At 50.0% G+C, this 16,240-nt stretch overlaps 2 non-coding genes across 2 annotated transcripts; both read left to right on the top strand.

Moving 5' to 3' along the window:
* The first annotated feature begins 15,181 nt into the window (after window positions 1–15,181).
* On the top strand, window positions 15,182–15,263 carry trnas-cga (transfer RNA serine (anticodon CGA)). Its single transcript has one exon. It is a non-coding gene; the product is annotated as a tRNA-Ser (tRNA).
* Window positions 15,264–15,880: 617 nt separating this feature from the next.
* On the top strand, window positions 15,881–15,962 carry trnas-cga (transfer RNA serine (anticodon CGA)). Its single transcript has one exon. It is a non-coding gene; the product is annotated as a tRNA-Ser (tRNA).
* The last annotated feature ends 278 nt before the right edge of the window (window positions 15,963–16,240 follow it).

A 16,240-nucleotide genomic window follows, 5' to 3' on the forward strand; every position in this document is an offset into this window, starting at 1 on the left:
CCAGCAGGGCTTCTCTTCATTCTGCACTTGCATGGTGGACGCAGCCATGCTAATGAACTTAGACTTCAATCAGCTAATTATGAAGCATGTGACACAGGTGTGTGTGTGTGCACGCGTGTGCACGTGCGAGGGTACTGTGGGGAGGAGGGGGGCGTGGGGGGGTGGGGGGCGCCGCTGCTGCTGCTGCCGCTGCATGTAAACATGACGAGAGCGTGTGTATCTCTCCCACAGCCAGACACACACCCTTAATGAGCTCACAGAGGGGGAGTAGGGGGGGAGGGGGGGGGCAGTGGTGACCCCACTGTGTGTATATTGATGTTTTTATTCCCCAATTGGGATCACATGCTCAAGGCCCAGTGTGCAGCACAGGAAAGGAAAAGCAGCAGAACGCATCCAAATGCTCTCTGTTGGCTTACGTGTGCATTCATCTCTTCATTTCTCCGGAAGGACATGCCTGAAAAGGCTGTTTTTCTGCCTGCCTGCTCCATTAAGGCCGTCCCAGTTCACACAATCCCAGCTCCATGACGCCTGTGAACACAGCGGTTGCCGGGGCAACGGAGCGATAATTTATCATAACCAAGTGGCTAATATGCCTATAAGCACCGTGTGACCTTTGACCCCACACTCACTGGCTGAAACACTTAATATTCCCGCCCCATTGTGTGCTAATTCTTCCGCCCCCCCCCCTCCTTCTCTCTCCCTCCCTCTCCCTCTCTCTCTCTCTCTCTCTCTCTCACACACACACACACACACACACACATGCTCGCACCAGCCCTCGTTAAATGCATGTAATTGCCTAATTCAACATGCATTAGAAATGTAGTGTTTAAGTAATCATCTCAGATAAGATTGGGATAACATTTCAATTACCCGCCGTTGTGTTAGCGGGTTTTTTTTTTTTTGCCACTGTGCGCATCACAATTAAACGTGATCAGCGCGGCTTGACAGCAACAGCTGGCATACACACACACACACACACACACACACACACACACATACTTGCACATATACATACACAAACGTAAAAAAAAAGGACACATTTTTCCAGAGGAAGAAGCTGCCGAATGCTGCAGGAATCCTGGGAGTAATCCCGACCGGGAAGACGAAGGGAAAGCCGTGGCGGTGGCAGCAGATGTTTTGTGTGAGGCAGCGTCGCAGCCTAACGCCAGGCCGCTTCGCGACTTCCGCACTATTTTCCGCACTTTTGTTTCAAAACTTTTTTTTTTTTTTTATCGCAGGCAAACACGCAGGGAACGCCGGGTACCCGAGGGAAGGTTCGCACGAGGCTTCCGATGAGTCTCGTGCAAAGTGGGGAGGAGCCAGAAAAATGCACAGTTGAACGATGTGATTGTTGCAACAACGAACCCCTGCACACACCGCGCACACGCACACACACACACACACACACTGCACTTGTGAATGCTTCCTGAGACTGAAAGGTCAGAGGAAATGCGTGGAGGCCTTCGAGCCGCTGAGTTTCTGCTGCGCCGTCTTCGGAGAAGGCGCAGCCGCGTCGACGCTTGAAGGCCAGAAAAACAGAACGGAACCCGGAGGAAGTCTCTCTCTGTGTTTCTCTGCAGTGCAGGAGAAATGGTGAGAAATGGAATCTGCTAAAAAAAAAAAAAACATACACCACATGATCCGGTTGCAGAACAAATTCAAGTATTTATGTCCATGGTTAAGTCAACAAACAAATCCTCACACACACAAACAGGCTTTGGGATGGCGAGGAGTCGGTGGTGCGATGTGGATGTTGACGTTGATGTCGCTGGATGGGAATTCTTTGAGCTTCGACGAATGAAATTCAGCTTTATTTCACCGTTGTCGTTCACATCCAGGATCCACAACGACACAACAAAAGCCCTCAGTTCACTGCGTTGCATTCATTGAAGTGTGAGAGACAAAAGACATCGGCAGTAAAATGAAAAAATAGCACATTTTCCAGCAAATGTGAGTAAAAGTAGAAAAATAAAAAGCAATTTAAAGACAATCTGATGATTGGTTGGTAGTGAGTGAAGGTGGCTAACACGCGCACACACACACACACGCACACACACGCACACACTGACAGAGGCAGCAGTCAGTTAAGGCGACCGCAGGTTTAAATTTAGACTGAGGAAACCGCAGCGTCTCGTCTCTCAACCGTCTCTCCTTCACTCAACTGCAGCGTGGAAAGAAAGACAGACAGAAAGATGGAAAGAGAGAGAAAAAAAAGCGTGCGCTTCGATTCATTCCTCTCGTGCACCCCCCCTCCCCCCCTCCCCTTTCCTCCCCCCGCTCCGCCTCTTTTGTTCCTCCGCCGCACCTTTTTCTTTTCCAAACCTCATCTGTTTGTTTGTTTGTTTGTCTCTTCGTCTACCTCTCATCTTTGTCCTCCCCCCGACCCCCAATATTTCCTTCGCAAGTTGCCTTTGCCCCCCACCCTCCCCACCCTCCTCCCCCCTCCACACCCCCCCACCCTCAGGTCCTCGTGCCCCCTCCCCATGTTCCTCCTCTTCGTCCGCAGCTGCGCCTGAATTGAGCCGAGCACATCAGCCCGAGGAGCAGAGAGAGAGAGAGAGAGAGAGAGAGAGAGAGAGAGAGAGAGAGAGAGAGAGAGAACACAACAGAGTAGCCCCCCCCCCCGACATCCCCCCTGACCCCCCAGGGTTCATCACAGGCTCGAGCACGAGGGGCCCTCGCCTCCCAAGTCTCTTGTTCTCCCGGCTGATGAGGGAGAAAGGTGTTTTAACAGGGGGGTGGGGGAGGAGCGGGGGAGTGGGGGTGGGTGGGGGGGGGGCTGCAGGCCACGCGGACCCTCTCCGACCCTCCTCAGACCCTCAGGGTCCCACAGTGAACTGGTTTGACTGAGAAATAAAATCAATAAACTCTTGTTGGACCTTCAACGTGTTTTCTGAAGTATCGGAGAAATATTGAAAAAGATTTTTCTATGTATCCAGTTTGGTTTTTTTAAGTTTAAAATATCTGAAACTTTTTACACCTGGTTGCATAAATTTGTCTTCTGGGAAAGCCATTAGCGAGCTCTCGGTGCCCTTTGTGACATCACCAAGGCCTGCCGTCCAGAACAGAGTGTTCTGGACCGGACTTTCTCCATTTCCGCCCGGGCTCAGTGACAGACCGGTTGGACAGTGAAATAATCTCCATAATGAATCCACTGATTAGCCCACAAGACCTCCTCCTCTGTCCTGACGATGATGAAGATGATGGTGAAGATACTCGCTGCGGGGGAATAACGCTTTAAAAGCGCTTTAGCCATTAAACACAGCCACTCTTCAACACCATGGCTTTCAAAAAAAAAAAAAAAAGGAGGGGGGCGGGGGTGGGTGGGGTGGTAGGAATGCGCGTCGGGCGATCCCATGATCCACGGCTCTTCAGCGGGCGGCACAATGAGCACTCTATGGAGGAGCTAACCAGCCATGGCAAAGCATCGGCCGTCTGATTAAAGGCCAAGAAAAGAGGCTTTATGTGCTAATGACGGCGCACAGAACAAAACTTAGTTTGTTTTCAGTTGCTGAGGCAGGGGGGCGGGGCTGGGGGGGGGGGGGGGGGGGGAGGGCGAGAGAGAGAGAGAGAGAGAGGTATTTCTGTGCAGATTTCTCCACAATCTGTCTATCTGTTTTATTTGTGTGTGTGTGTGTGTGTGTGTGTGTGTGTGTGTGCGTGTGCGTGTGTGTGTGTGTGTGTGTGCGTGTGTGTGTGTGTGTGTGTGCGTGGAGCAGGATTAAATGTCAGTGTTTGACCTGATGTCTGGGTGGAGGACGAGCTGGTCTTCTCCAAGCAGGGGTCAGTGAGCCCGGGAAAAGTCAATATGGGATATGGAGATGTATTCAGGCTTAAGGAAACATGTTGGTAGTGCAGACACACACACACACATGCACAGACGCACCCCACCGCCCCCCCCCCCCCCCCGCCGCTGTCACCCTCCTCTTTGACCACAAAGCGGCGTTCTGTCTCCAGTGTCTGCGGCGGTAACGATGGCTAACTCATCACGCGGTGTCCCCAGATCCACCTTCACCCCCCCAGTGGCTGCGTCCTGTCACTGCACCGCCCACTCTTCCGCTCCCCCTGCACTCAACTCTGATGGGTCAGTTTTGAGGGTGAACGGTTCCCCTTGCTGTGGAAAGGTCCCCGTCCAGATGTCTGTGGCCAACGAGTTGCGTATCGATGTGTCCTGAGGGGGCGGAGCCACCTCACTGGCTCCTCCTCCTCCCATCAGGTGATGGGATGTCCTGCCTCCTGTCGGCCTGATCTGAAAAACCAAAAACAGTGCATTTCACTCGCTTATATTAAAAGACAAAACTGTCAGAAAAAACAGATTTATTTATTTTTCTTTTGGCGAGAGAAACAGAATAAACAGCAGAACATGAATCAGTGAACGCTGATGTTGCAGCGACGGCCTGAACCCCTCTGTTAACTGCAAGATCTCTGATGCTAATGTGACGATTAATTAGTGGCAGGTTAAATTAGAACTTACACTCTGTCGAAGCTCTCTTTCTTTGGGGGGGGAGGGGGATTGAGGGGAGGGAAATAATTACCAGCATTTTTTATCACGCCGCTGTCGTTTGTTGGCCGCAGCGCCGCTGATGCGACGTCTTTGCGTTCTGTCAACGGGGAAGAATAAAAATACCATTCGATCATTTACCTGAATCGCAACTGAAGGCAAAGATTGGAGGTAAAACTGCGGTGGTGGCGGTTTTGAGGCGGAGCTTCAAGTCAAGATTCATCTTGACACCACAAGGCCCCTCGCTCTTCTCAATCTCGGCCTGCGGAGGCACTCTTCCTCGTTTGTGGCGCGCTCAAATGCCATCTCCCCCTGCGTGTGGAGCGGCCCGAGTGCACCCCCAACCTTCCTGCTCCTCCTACACAGGGTCCTCGGGTGCTCTTAACCTCACCGGCGGTGGCAGCGGCAACAACAAGCCATCTCTCATCCTCCTCCTCCTCCTCCTCCTCAAAAAAAAAGAAAAGAAAATACACACACGCACACACAAAAAACTCCTGGGCTGAAAATGATTTGCACAGCATTATCATTGCTAAAACAAGCCGAGTGCTGCCTGCGTTCCGCGCCTCTTCCTTGATAAATGGCTCCGGTGTCAAATGAAAAGGTATAAATCTTCCTCCGCTCTCAAAGTGCATTACATCATGTAATTTCTCTGGAAATATGGAAGATCCATCTTCACTTAAAACCGGGCCTCTGTCTGAGGTGATATTCTCTGCGGCTGAATTACTGCGGGGCTGACGGGGAGGTCTGGTGCGCTGTACATTTATATTATGTCTTATAGGCCATGATGGATGCATTAAATTATGGAAAACGGAACAGAAATGTGAGAAAGACTTAAAGGCTTAAAAGGAACAACTGCAGTGTTGCAAACATCTGAAAATGTAACAATGATTTAATTGAAGAAAACAAAGAAGAAGAAGGAGGAGAAGGAGAAGGAGAAGACGGAGCAGCAGCAATGTTGTGCTTGCATGCTTTGAATTCTCAGTTTGGACCTCATCCTCTTTCCCCCTCCACATTATTCCGGGGGAGCAGTTCCTCGGATCACCGCTGGAATTGAATCTTTCAGTCAGACAGTGGTTTGACCTGGAGGTCATGTGATGTCACGTCTTGGGTTTTTGCACGTCGTCGTTTTGAATCACGGCTCCCACTCGACCTCCACCTTGTTCATGGTTCATCACTGATGATCAACGCCCCCCCCCCAACCTCCCCAACGCGCCCACAAAACAACAACCCCTCAGTCTACATCATCCTCAATCATCGGCCCGTCCCAGCCGCTGCGAGCAGTCCATGCCCTTGCAGCACTCCAGCGCTGCCGTCACAGACTTGGCTCCGTGCACTAAATGCTTGCGTGAGCTTGTAAGCACAATGTCGCGAGGCTCCTAAATCAAAGGCACTTTGTAGGGGGAAAAAAAAGAAGCGGCTCCTCGGCTAGCAGACGAATAAACAGTGCTCAGGCGTCCTGCAGAGAGCCAGAGGCTGAGGGAGTCGCACAAGTGTTGCCGGGAGCATCCGAGGAAATAGAGGCCAGGAAAGTGTTTCAGGCGAGAGCTTTGAAACGCCCAGTGCGTCACATTGAGATGCGACCAATAGGAACGGAGGCAGATTGATTTGTGACGTCCCGCTTTGACCGTTTCACCCAGATAGACGCTCATGTGAAACCAATCCTGTGATTTAGTTAGAAGATGACCTCCGGCAAAACGCTTGATGCTGCGGGACTTTGATCCAGGCTGTTTCACTCACGCAGAGGCACTTTCCCCTCAAAGAGACTTTAGTCTGGCTTCACTTTCCATATTGTTATTTAAACAGCCATTTGATCCCGATAGCTGGCATAACCTTTCTAATTATGTATAAATAAGTGCTTCATCAGCAGAATCACAAAAGGCAACAGAACAGCAGCCGGTGAGAGGAGCTCGGTGCGGTCCAACTGGCCTCAGCGGCCTCTCTGACCGGAGGACGGGGCTCACTCCTCTGTGTGCTCCTGCCGTGCTGCTGTAGTGGCTGCGTGTCCTTTGAATGGAGCCGCAGGGCGCTGCATTTTACAAGCTGTTCCGCAGGAGAAAGTTTTGCTCCCTTTTCTCTTTTTGTGTTGGCAGGATGGGACATTTGCACATGAAGCGGCCGCGTCCTGCCCCTCATCCTGCCCCCCTGCCTGCATGGCCCCGGGCTAATGCTCTCTGTTTGGGTCCGGACCGGTGCAGGCCCGGTGCACCTGTGGATTGCACGCAGCAGACTCCACCAGACTTCCTGGGTTCTGCTGTGCTCGGTTCCAGCGGATCCGTCAATTCTAGCTCCACTAGGGGAAGGTGCACTCCACTCGGCTACTCTTGTCTGTTTTAAATGCAGGGCTGATTGCAGCCGCTTGGCTAAAAGTGGTTCCATAGGGACCGGTTGAACTGTGACTAAACGTTGAAGATTCAAGATTCATGATGTTTTATTGCCACTGTGCAAGAATAACAACATTTTGAGGAGTCTCGGAAATCTACACGCAATAGAAATATAGCCCACAGAATGTCATTATCCAGTAAACACCATAATAAAACTCTTCCACGCGTTCGTCTTTAAATAATGATTAAGGCAATAAAAGACTCAAGAGACTCACTGTGTTCTCCCCTCCCCTCCCTCCCTGTTTGCACTGTGAGTTGAGTCTCGGACGGATCCATCAGGGCCTCCCCGGGTCTCCCGTCCGTGCTGCAGGAATGAAAACATTCATCTGGATGGAAGTGCTCTCCCTGCGTGCGTCGGCCGCTTGTACTTTCTCCTGGCTGACAGTAATGCGATTCAGGCGACTGCCTGCGCAGTGCCAGTTGTCCCGCTGCCAAGCCAACTGGCACTCGGGACACTTAACCATTTAGGGCATTGGCATGGGAGCGCTGCGCGGCCTCTCATCCATACATCTTTGTGTTTGCCGCCACTCCACCGAGCCAAAAACACGGAATCCGCCGTCTCCAGACGCCGCTTGCCGCGTCTCTGCTCCGTCTGATCCACTTACGGGAAGGAAAATGAGAGGGGAAAAATCTATCCGAGCACTTTTACAACTGAAGCCAAGCTACTGTGAGAAATGTGGATGAATTCAGGGGAATGCTGTTTTTTTTCTTTGCTGCGCATCATACAAATGAGTTTGCGTGTCAATTTTAGCGCAGATTAAACGACGACTCCCCAATTTAAAGGTGACATATTCTTCATTTTGGACTCCAGCTTGACATGAATGGGAAAAGAAACCCTTACAAATCGCCAGGAAACAGCACATTTAGCCCTCTGTTTATACTCTGCTGCAACAACGCTGAGATTTACTCGGCTATCAAAACCGTCACACTCATGTTGGACCTTCCACAAAACAAGGCGGTCTCAGCCTGTCTGGGAGACGTTGGAGTGCCCTTTGTGTGAAGACAAGCGACACCAGCTGAGTAAAAACGGGAGCAGGCAAACGAGGGCGAGGGAGTGATGCGAGTTATTCCTCTGAAATTTTTATCCAATTAATTTTGCATCATCCAGGACTTTTTCTTTGCTTTCTCTCTACCCGGATACCTTGGCTGGAACAACACGTCTGGCTTTAAAAACTACGCAGCATCCGCAGCTGCCTGGGAGAGAAAAGCTGAGAGAAAAATAACACATCCAGCACACCACGCCAGCATCCAGCTCATCTTTTCTCCATCAGTGCACCGGCAGAGGAGCTTCCTGCTGCCGGTCGATACGGCGGCGCTGAGACATTCTGGAGGCCTGTTGCTTGATGAATGCTGCTGCTGCTGCTGCTGCTGCTGCTCCTGCTGCTGCTGCTGCTCCAGCGGACCAGAAGTTTGACCATATAGGGATCTGAGTCCTGAGGGGGCGAAGTGGGCCCACCGTAGGGGTGGTGGTGAGGGGGTGGGGGCGAGACAAGAATCTGCTGCCACTTAACGTACACAAGGCCAAATGACCAGGATGTGAATTCCCACGTGGCCTCTCTGCAGCACAGCAGCGGCGAGGGCGGCGACGCAAATTACACTGCAGAAGATTTCCTCTTCCTTTGAACGTGTTATTTAACCCACTTAACCACCAGGTGCGTCTGATTTGGACAGGAGGGCTCTCCAGAGCTCCGCTCCCTAAGAGTGACACGATAGCGTGATTTAATTTTTTCTTTTCCCCTCGAGGTACAAATGGAGCACAGGCGGTGGGTGGAGTCTGTCAGCTAGAACACCTTTCAATAAGACATCCACATGTAGTGCCCTGCTTAAAATGTATTCAAATGTGTTTGTTGTGTTGTGTAATTTTGAATATTGCTGTTGTGGAAAAACAAAAAGTTAATAATTATTGGTGGAAATTCTATTTGAAATGTCCCACGCTCTGAAGGGTCCTTGAACGTTTCATGTCGTTTCCTCTGTTTATTTGGGTAGCTAGGTGTCCATCTTTCAGTTGCCAATTATAAGTATTATTAGTGTCAGTCAGAGATGAGCGGCAACTACCTACCTAAACCCGAGAAGGGGATGGGAATAAAAAAAAAATAATAATAATAAGTGTGGGGGATGAAGCTCAGGCTTATGTCGGGAATACGAGGAAGAGGGAAACAGCGTTAGCCTGAAGAGCTAGTGTTAGCATTTAAACCTTTTGAAAGTTAGCGTTTCTAACCCGAATTGACAGCCAGCGGTTTTATACGTGTGCTGTCTGGTACAGACTGTCGAAGCAAGCCGTGTTCGGAGCTGCTTCAGACGGAAGTTAGTGAACGTTGCCGACGCCATTTTCTGCCGTGTTTAGTGCAGCGCTAGTTCGCATCGTCCGCGCTAGCCGGGAGAAGAAGGACACTGTGTGTGTGTGTGAGAGAGAGAGAGTATTTTGCGCCGGGATTCCTGGGTGAGTATGGACACTATGAGAACTGGGGGGGCAACATGAACATTTAAGGGAATAAAACAGTAGATTTTATTCGTGCTGTGAATCTCTTCATAGTGTGCCTGTCTGGCTGCCTGCTAGCCTTCATCGTGCCTGTTCCGCAGGCCTGCTAGCTTGCTGCTGCTGCTGCTGTAGGGGGCGCTCAGGTCTTCACGCTGCCGCCAGGAAATGTGCCGCGCACAACACGGAAGTGCCTCCCGGGCCGCGTTCCCCTCCATCTCCTCTCACCTTTCTCCAGTGACCGGAAGGTTTGACTGATGCGGATCGTTTCCGAGTGTCTGGGGATCAGTGAGTACTGAGAATACACTTCTCACAAAGCATTCAAATGAGCTTCAACATGCGCGCCAACGAAATGGTACCATAACATTTTAATTACAAAAGCCGGAGGGATTTTCATGGGCTTGGAGGGTGAATGCCCATATTTTCTTTCATGTGTGCGTCAATAAGCTTTTCATGTTTCAGTGTATATGCTGGGTGAAATGTTTATGCGTGATTGTGTGGTTATGGTAATAATAATAATAATAATGATAATAATAATAATATTAATATATATATATTTTTTTTATAATGCACTTTACATTTGATCCCAAAGTGTTACAGAGACAAAGACAATAAAGAAAAATAAAAACAGTAGGGCTATTCTAGTTAAATGTATGCATGGGAGTTTGTAAGCAGATATTTCAATGTCTTCTGTAGACTCCCTTCAACTCTCCAGGTGTTACCAGCTGTAAAGGGGTAGTTCACTAATAGTTCTCTAACAAGTTAGGGTTGAGCGGGAGGGCTACACACAAAACAACATTTTCTTAGAAAATCCATCTTTTGATTACTCAGACTTTGAGGCCAAACATGGGCAAAAACAAAGGACGTGAAATCTGGCAATGACGCCGAGTAACGGGATTGACTGCAGAATGTTGAAAATGATTTATCAACGTTTTTCCACCGACGTTCCCCAAAGCGTCAGGTTTAAATTTTATTGCCGCTCTTGCCCCTAGTTTTTTTTTTTTTTGCCACTGAAACAACCGGTGCCAATAAAGGTGTTAGGTGTCGGTGCTCCGTGAAACACAAATGACCGTGCAAGGCCGTAAAGCATGCAGCCGTTGAGCTGAAGGTGAAGATTTAAGGAGCCTCGAGTGCAGGGAAGGGAAAAGACCTGCATTTAACCTCCTTCACCACCACACGGGTGTTTCAGTAAAAATAAGCATGGGAGAAGCAGCACCAGGCTTTTGTATAGTCATTAACCCACACACACACACGTGTGTGTATGTATAGTATATATATATATATCTGTGTGTGTGTGTGTGTGTACAGTATATATAGAGAGAGAGATAGATAGATATACAAAATAAGTCATTGTTAAAAGGAAAGTAAGACGCTATAAGCTTTGCTTGGTGGGAAAAAGAAGAGTCTGTGGCGAAGGCCGAACTCTTTCACTCCTTTCACTCTTTTTCTCCGGCATCATTCTGAAACACTTCTCTATAAGCCGGGAGTGTAATGGCCCTGTAGTTTAAGCTGCCATCAGTCAACAGGTCCTAATCTGTTGAGTCCCGCTCAATGCTCCTCTTGGGAGAGAGAAACCTATTAGATTTCACTTATTTGGATTCTCATGGTAACAGAAGAAGCGACCGGGGCCGACTGGGAGCACTCTCCCTCTCTCCCTCTTCCCCTCTCTCTCCCTCTCTCTCCCTCTTCCCCTCTCTCTCCCTCTCTCGCTCTCTCCCTGGAAACTCTGGATTTTGGGGGAGAAAAGTCTTTGACACTCCTGGACTCATGCACAAGCGCACCTCGGCGTGTTTTGCAGACACAGCAGAGCACAATGCCGAGGCGCTGCTCGCCCTCTTCCAGCTCCAACAGCTGCGGCCGAGTGACGGATTTCTTGTGTCTCGCAGACTCCAGACTCCGGCTGCTGGATTATTTCTGCTTTAATGGCCCTCCGGCCCGGTGCTGTGTGTGTGTGTGTGTGTGTGTGTGTGTGTGTGTGTGTGTGTGTGTGTGTGTGTGTGTGTGTGTGTGTGTGTGTGTGTGTGTGTGTGTACGTGAAGTACAGGAGCTCCCGTTGCGGTCATGCATGAGAAGCTGTCGCGTCAGATCTAAATGAGGTCCGATGTGTATCGGCTTACACTTCCTGCCTCTGGCCCAACGGCCATCCGACCCCCAGAACCCTAATACCCGACCCGAAAAGCCTCGCCCACCCCCCGCCCCCTCTTTGGGGGAGGGGTCACAGGTCAGGAGTCATTCATGCACAGCACGTTCTGAGAAGGGGTCTGCTTAAAACAGAGAGCGTGGGGGCGAGAACATCTGTCGAGTTGGGGATGAAAATGAAAAAGAAAACAGAGAAATTTCAGAGAATTCCTGACGACTCAGTGAAAAAAGAAGGAGGCTTCCCCCGATCACGACTCCTCAAATCTCATTTGCATCTGCCGCAGCTCACAAAGAGCAATGAAAATGATGGTGGGCGTGTCGATGCAGGACAATGCAGGCCAGAGTCCATTTATCTCCATACGTCAGCGGGGCTCCCAGCCAGCAGCGTTCTGGCCACTTTAAAGCCTCCACTCTGGCAGACGCTGGCTAATGGGCCGCTGATGGACACACAAAGGCAGGTGCTGTTTTTGTTGGCTGCTGCAGCTTTTCGGACAAAAGGCCATAAAGCTACCCCCCCCCCCCGTCCCCCACTCCCCCCCAGCCCGGACGAAAAGATGCAGCTCTTCTCAGAGCACTTCTGCAGGAAGCCCAAAAAAAAAAAAGTAGTTTGGAACCTGGAAATGATTTATTCTGCAAGATGGAAGAAGATTGCGAGATTCCCTTCACGACTGGATCATTTTAAAACCGCTGCAAATTATTTCATCAAATACGTGCGCACATTAATCTTGCACATCATCTTTGTTTTCTGCTATAACACTCTGACGGTGAGCGCCTGACAATCGGCCCGGATTGAGTCCTCAAACAGCCTCATTTGCGCAGCGCAATCTTCGCAGTCAGTCAAACGGTTACGCAACAACGCAGGAGACCTCGATCGGAGTTGAAACGAGGAAAGTGCCAAGACAATTTGCTAACAAAGACCTGCTGGGACGAGCAGACACTGATTTACAACAGAGAGAACAATTAGCGTTGAAAAGGCTCCAATTAAAGCGACTCCCTTTGATCAGCCAGAGGAAACGGGGAGCAGGGAGGCGGAGGGATGTGGGGGTAGGGGGGTGGGGAGGTGGGGGGGGGGGTGTGTCGGCGCCGTACATGCGAGTGCACGCGTGCACCATCTGCGGCGGCGCAGTAGTCAGATCAATCTGAAACAAAACAATTACGGCAAATTAATGGGTGTGAGAGTCGCCGACGGATATACAGCAGGGAGGAGGAGAGGGAGGGGGAGGGGCTTGTACATCAAAGTGGGCTTGGTAGCGGGAGGGGGGGGGGTGCATCCAGATGGAAAGAGGAATGGATGATAGATAAGTGGATAGATGAGTGGTAGGTAGAACTGTAGATTGATGGGTGGATGATTGATAGATGATAGATTAACAACTTCTAGTTGAATGGAGGAATATATGAGTGGATGGATGGATGGACGGATGGATGGATGATTGACAGATGATAGATCAACACGTCGGATGAATTGAGGAATATATGAGTAGATGACTGGGTGCATAGTTGATGGATGGATAGATAGATGGATAATGAGATGGGATGGATGGTACGATGACGGACAGATGGATGGAGGGATGGTGGGTCGCTGGACAAATAGATAAATAGTTGGAGGTGATGGATAGCGGGATGGACGGATGATTGATAATAAAAAGACTGCGGCTGATGGACGGATAGATGGATAAATACATAGCTGGATGAAAAGGAGGAGACAGGAAATGAAAAGGTGTTGATCTGCATTGTCCCCCCCCCCCCCCCCCCCGGGTGGGCGCAGTCGACACACACTGTCAAAGTGGCCGCTGCATCGTCGCCGTCGCCGCATTTATTCCCTGCAAAGGTTGCGATAAATTAATTTGCCGATCTAAAGGGAGAGGGGGGGGGGGGGTAGGGGGGGTGGTGGTGGTGGCTTCAGGACCCGTCAGCGATCAAAAGCAACAGCCAGCAAATCAAATTCAGGGAGCCAATAACTGTCAGGTGGGCGGGATTAATGGACGCAATACGAGTCCTTTGGCGTGGAGTGACGGTGGCTGGCGAGGGACAGAATGTGTTCATATCAGCTCTGGAAAAACACAAGGTGTGTGTGTGTGTGCGTGCACGTGAGTGTGTGTGTGTGTGTGTGTGTGTGTTAAAATATACAGCAGCTGCCAGGGTGTGTTATTGGCTTGTATGTTTCTGCTTGTGCGCTCACCTGAAAGCCGTGTGACAGTCCTGGTCGATATTCAAATGCAGAGACACTGGAGCATTCTGCCGCCGGGAGGAAAGGGAATAACTGAATAGCTAATGCACCTGACAGGCGGCTTGTTGACTTGTTTTTTGTTGTTTTTTTTTTTGCCGCCTGCAGACTTTGCAAGTCAAAGAAAAGCCCACGTATAGGCAAGAAAAAAGAAAGAAGGGAGGTATACAGTACGGGCTTGTTATGATTTCCACGTGGGGGGAAAGGAAAGCCGTCTTGTTAGGATGGCGAAGGCGGGGAAAAGGCAAATTAAGCCTCCGTATATTTGTATTGGTTTCACATCAAATGACTCTCATTCCTTTGTTTACCTTTTCTTTCTCCCTTTTCTTAAAAACAAAGTTCCCCACCACCCCCATCAGCCGATGCAGACAGACAGAAACGACAGTCGCACCTTCTTTCCGAGCAGGTGCGTCGTCCTCCTCCTCCTTTTTTTTTTTTTTTTTCCCCCCCGCAGCCGCTTTCACTGCAAGGAAAAACCTGCAAGTGGTGGAGGCGTTAATTAAAAAAAAAAAGAGGAGGGAGGGTGTTGGAACGGCTGAGAAAACACCCAACCCCTCCTCCTTTTCACGTTCCCCATCCTTCCATCGCCCCCCCCCCCCCAGACACACACACACACACACAAAACCCCACCCCAACCTGAAGCTCCACTTGGCGTTGCAGGCGGCTGGGCCGGGCTGGGCTGGGCTGGGCTGGGCTGGGCTGGGCCGGGATTGGACAGATTGTGCTAATTGTCGCCGTCTTTCATTTCGTCAGAATCCTCGACAGACGCTAATTTGTAAGTCCCGCCCACCACCCCCCTCACCCCACATAAACACACACACACCCCGTGAGGACGCTTCGTGTCAAGAGTGCGTCAGGAAGAGCCCACAGAGAGAGCGCATCTGTCACGGAAGGAGGTTTCGAGGCACCCCGGGGAGCCTGAACACAGTCGAGTGATAACGCTGCCTTCATGCTGCAGCTCAGCCGTCATTTACCGTCATGACTTTCTTTCTTTTTTTTTTCTTTCTTTTTTTTTTGCAACCTTTCAGCGTCTCAGCCGAGCAGAGCAGCTAAAGGCTGCAGCATTCGGTCCCGCCCCCCTCTCAGTGGGGAAGCGCTCTAGTTTTGACTCTCTGGATCGTTGGATGCCTAACGAATTCTGGGAATTTTGTTTTCGGCATGGGGAAAATGTTCCAGAGGGTTCGCCACAATCCTCGAGATGCATTCATGTGAAGAAGGTCAAGTTGGCTTTGCCCACCATTCTGTCGGTAAATGACTGCAGAATGAGAAAAGTCCCTCAGAAAGTCTCAGACAAAACATGCAGTTTGAGAAGACAACCCCTTGTGATGTCACAGGGGGCACTGTCACCACGCCCAGGTTAGTGGCAACCCTTCGCTCCGCCCTCTGAGACCCTGCCTTGTTTTATTTCCAATCATGTAGCAGGGAACTTTCTTTAGCTGGACAGTGTAAACAAAGCCGTGGTTGTCGTGGCCGAGTGGTTAAGGCGATGGACTCGAAATCCATTGGGGTTTCCCCGCGCAGGTTCGAATCCTGCCGACAACGAGGTTGGCTTCTGTTAAACATATGAACAGCAAGTGGGGTTCATTGTTGCCAACGATGATATTGTTCACCAACGTTCCCTAAAACGTGAGAACCGTCATGAATGTGACGATGGGATCACGCTTGCCTTGCAAAGTGGGAATACTTGAGCTCTTGGCTAGCCTCAATCATCTAGCTCTGTGTCGTAGCGACCCTGCTTCAAATCTGGCTCACAGCAAAGATCTCATTTTGGCTGGCAGTCTAAATGTGCTTGGTGTATCAGGTGTGGATACTAAACCAGCTATGCCATCTCAACTCAACTCAACTTTGCAGTCAAGGCTTTGAATGACTTTACAAAAGGTATGAAGTAGTTAAAAGTGTTTTTTTTTTTTTTTATGGAGACACCGTGAAATGAAGCGGTACTGTAGCGGTACCTCTGGCAGTCACCCAAACCCGGTTCGGATCCGGGTCACGGCATCTTGTTTTTGTGGACCGCGCTGCAACAAACATTCAAGTCGGTACCCAAGCGATCCGTTAGACCAGCGAGCCGCCTCATGGTTGTGTGTTTATATATTTAGCATTTCCGCAAAGTTCCGTCAAGCAGTTCTAGGAGGTACCTAGAATGATCAGGGCCACCCGTGGTTGTCGTGGCCGAGTGGTTAAGGCGATGGACTCGAAATCCATTGGGGTTTCCCCGCGCAGGTTCGAATCCTGCCGACAACGAGGTTGGCTTCTATTGAGCAAAGGAAAAGAAACTGGAATGATTGTTAGACCAGCGAGCCGCCAGTTGGATGTTCTTGTGTCTTTATGTATTTAGCATTTCTGCAAATTTCCAGTCCAATCAGTGAGTACCCAGAAAGTTTAAGGCCACCCGTGGTTGCTGTGGCCGAGTACTTAAGGCGATGCCTAAATCTTCTGATTTTTCATATCGGAAACAGATGAATTTTTCTTTACTATTCTAAATATAACAATGTTGGAGCCAGGTCAACTGTATACACGAC

The sequence above is a fragment of the Nelusetta ayraudi genome, unplaced genomic scaffold (genome assembly GCF_046127955.1).
Source record: "Nelusetta ayraudi isolate G7.1 ecotype Tasmania unplaced genomic scaffold, CSIRO-AGI_Nayr_v1 ptg000293l, whole genome shotgun sequence".
Lineage (NCBI taxonomy): Eukaryota > Metazoa > Chordata > Actinopteri > Tetraodontiformes > Monacanthidae > Nelusetta > Nelusetta ayraudi.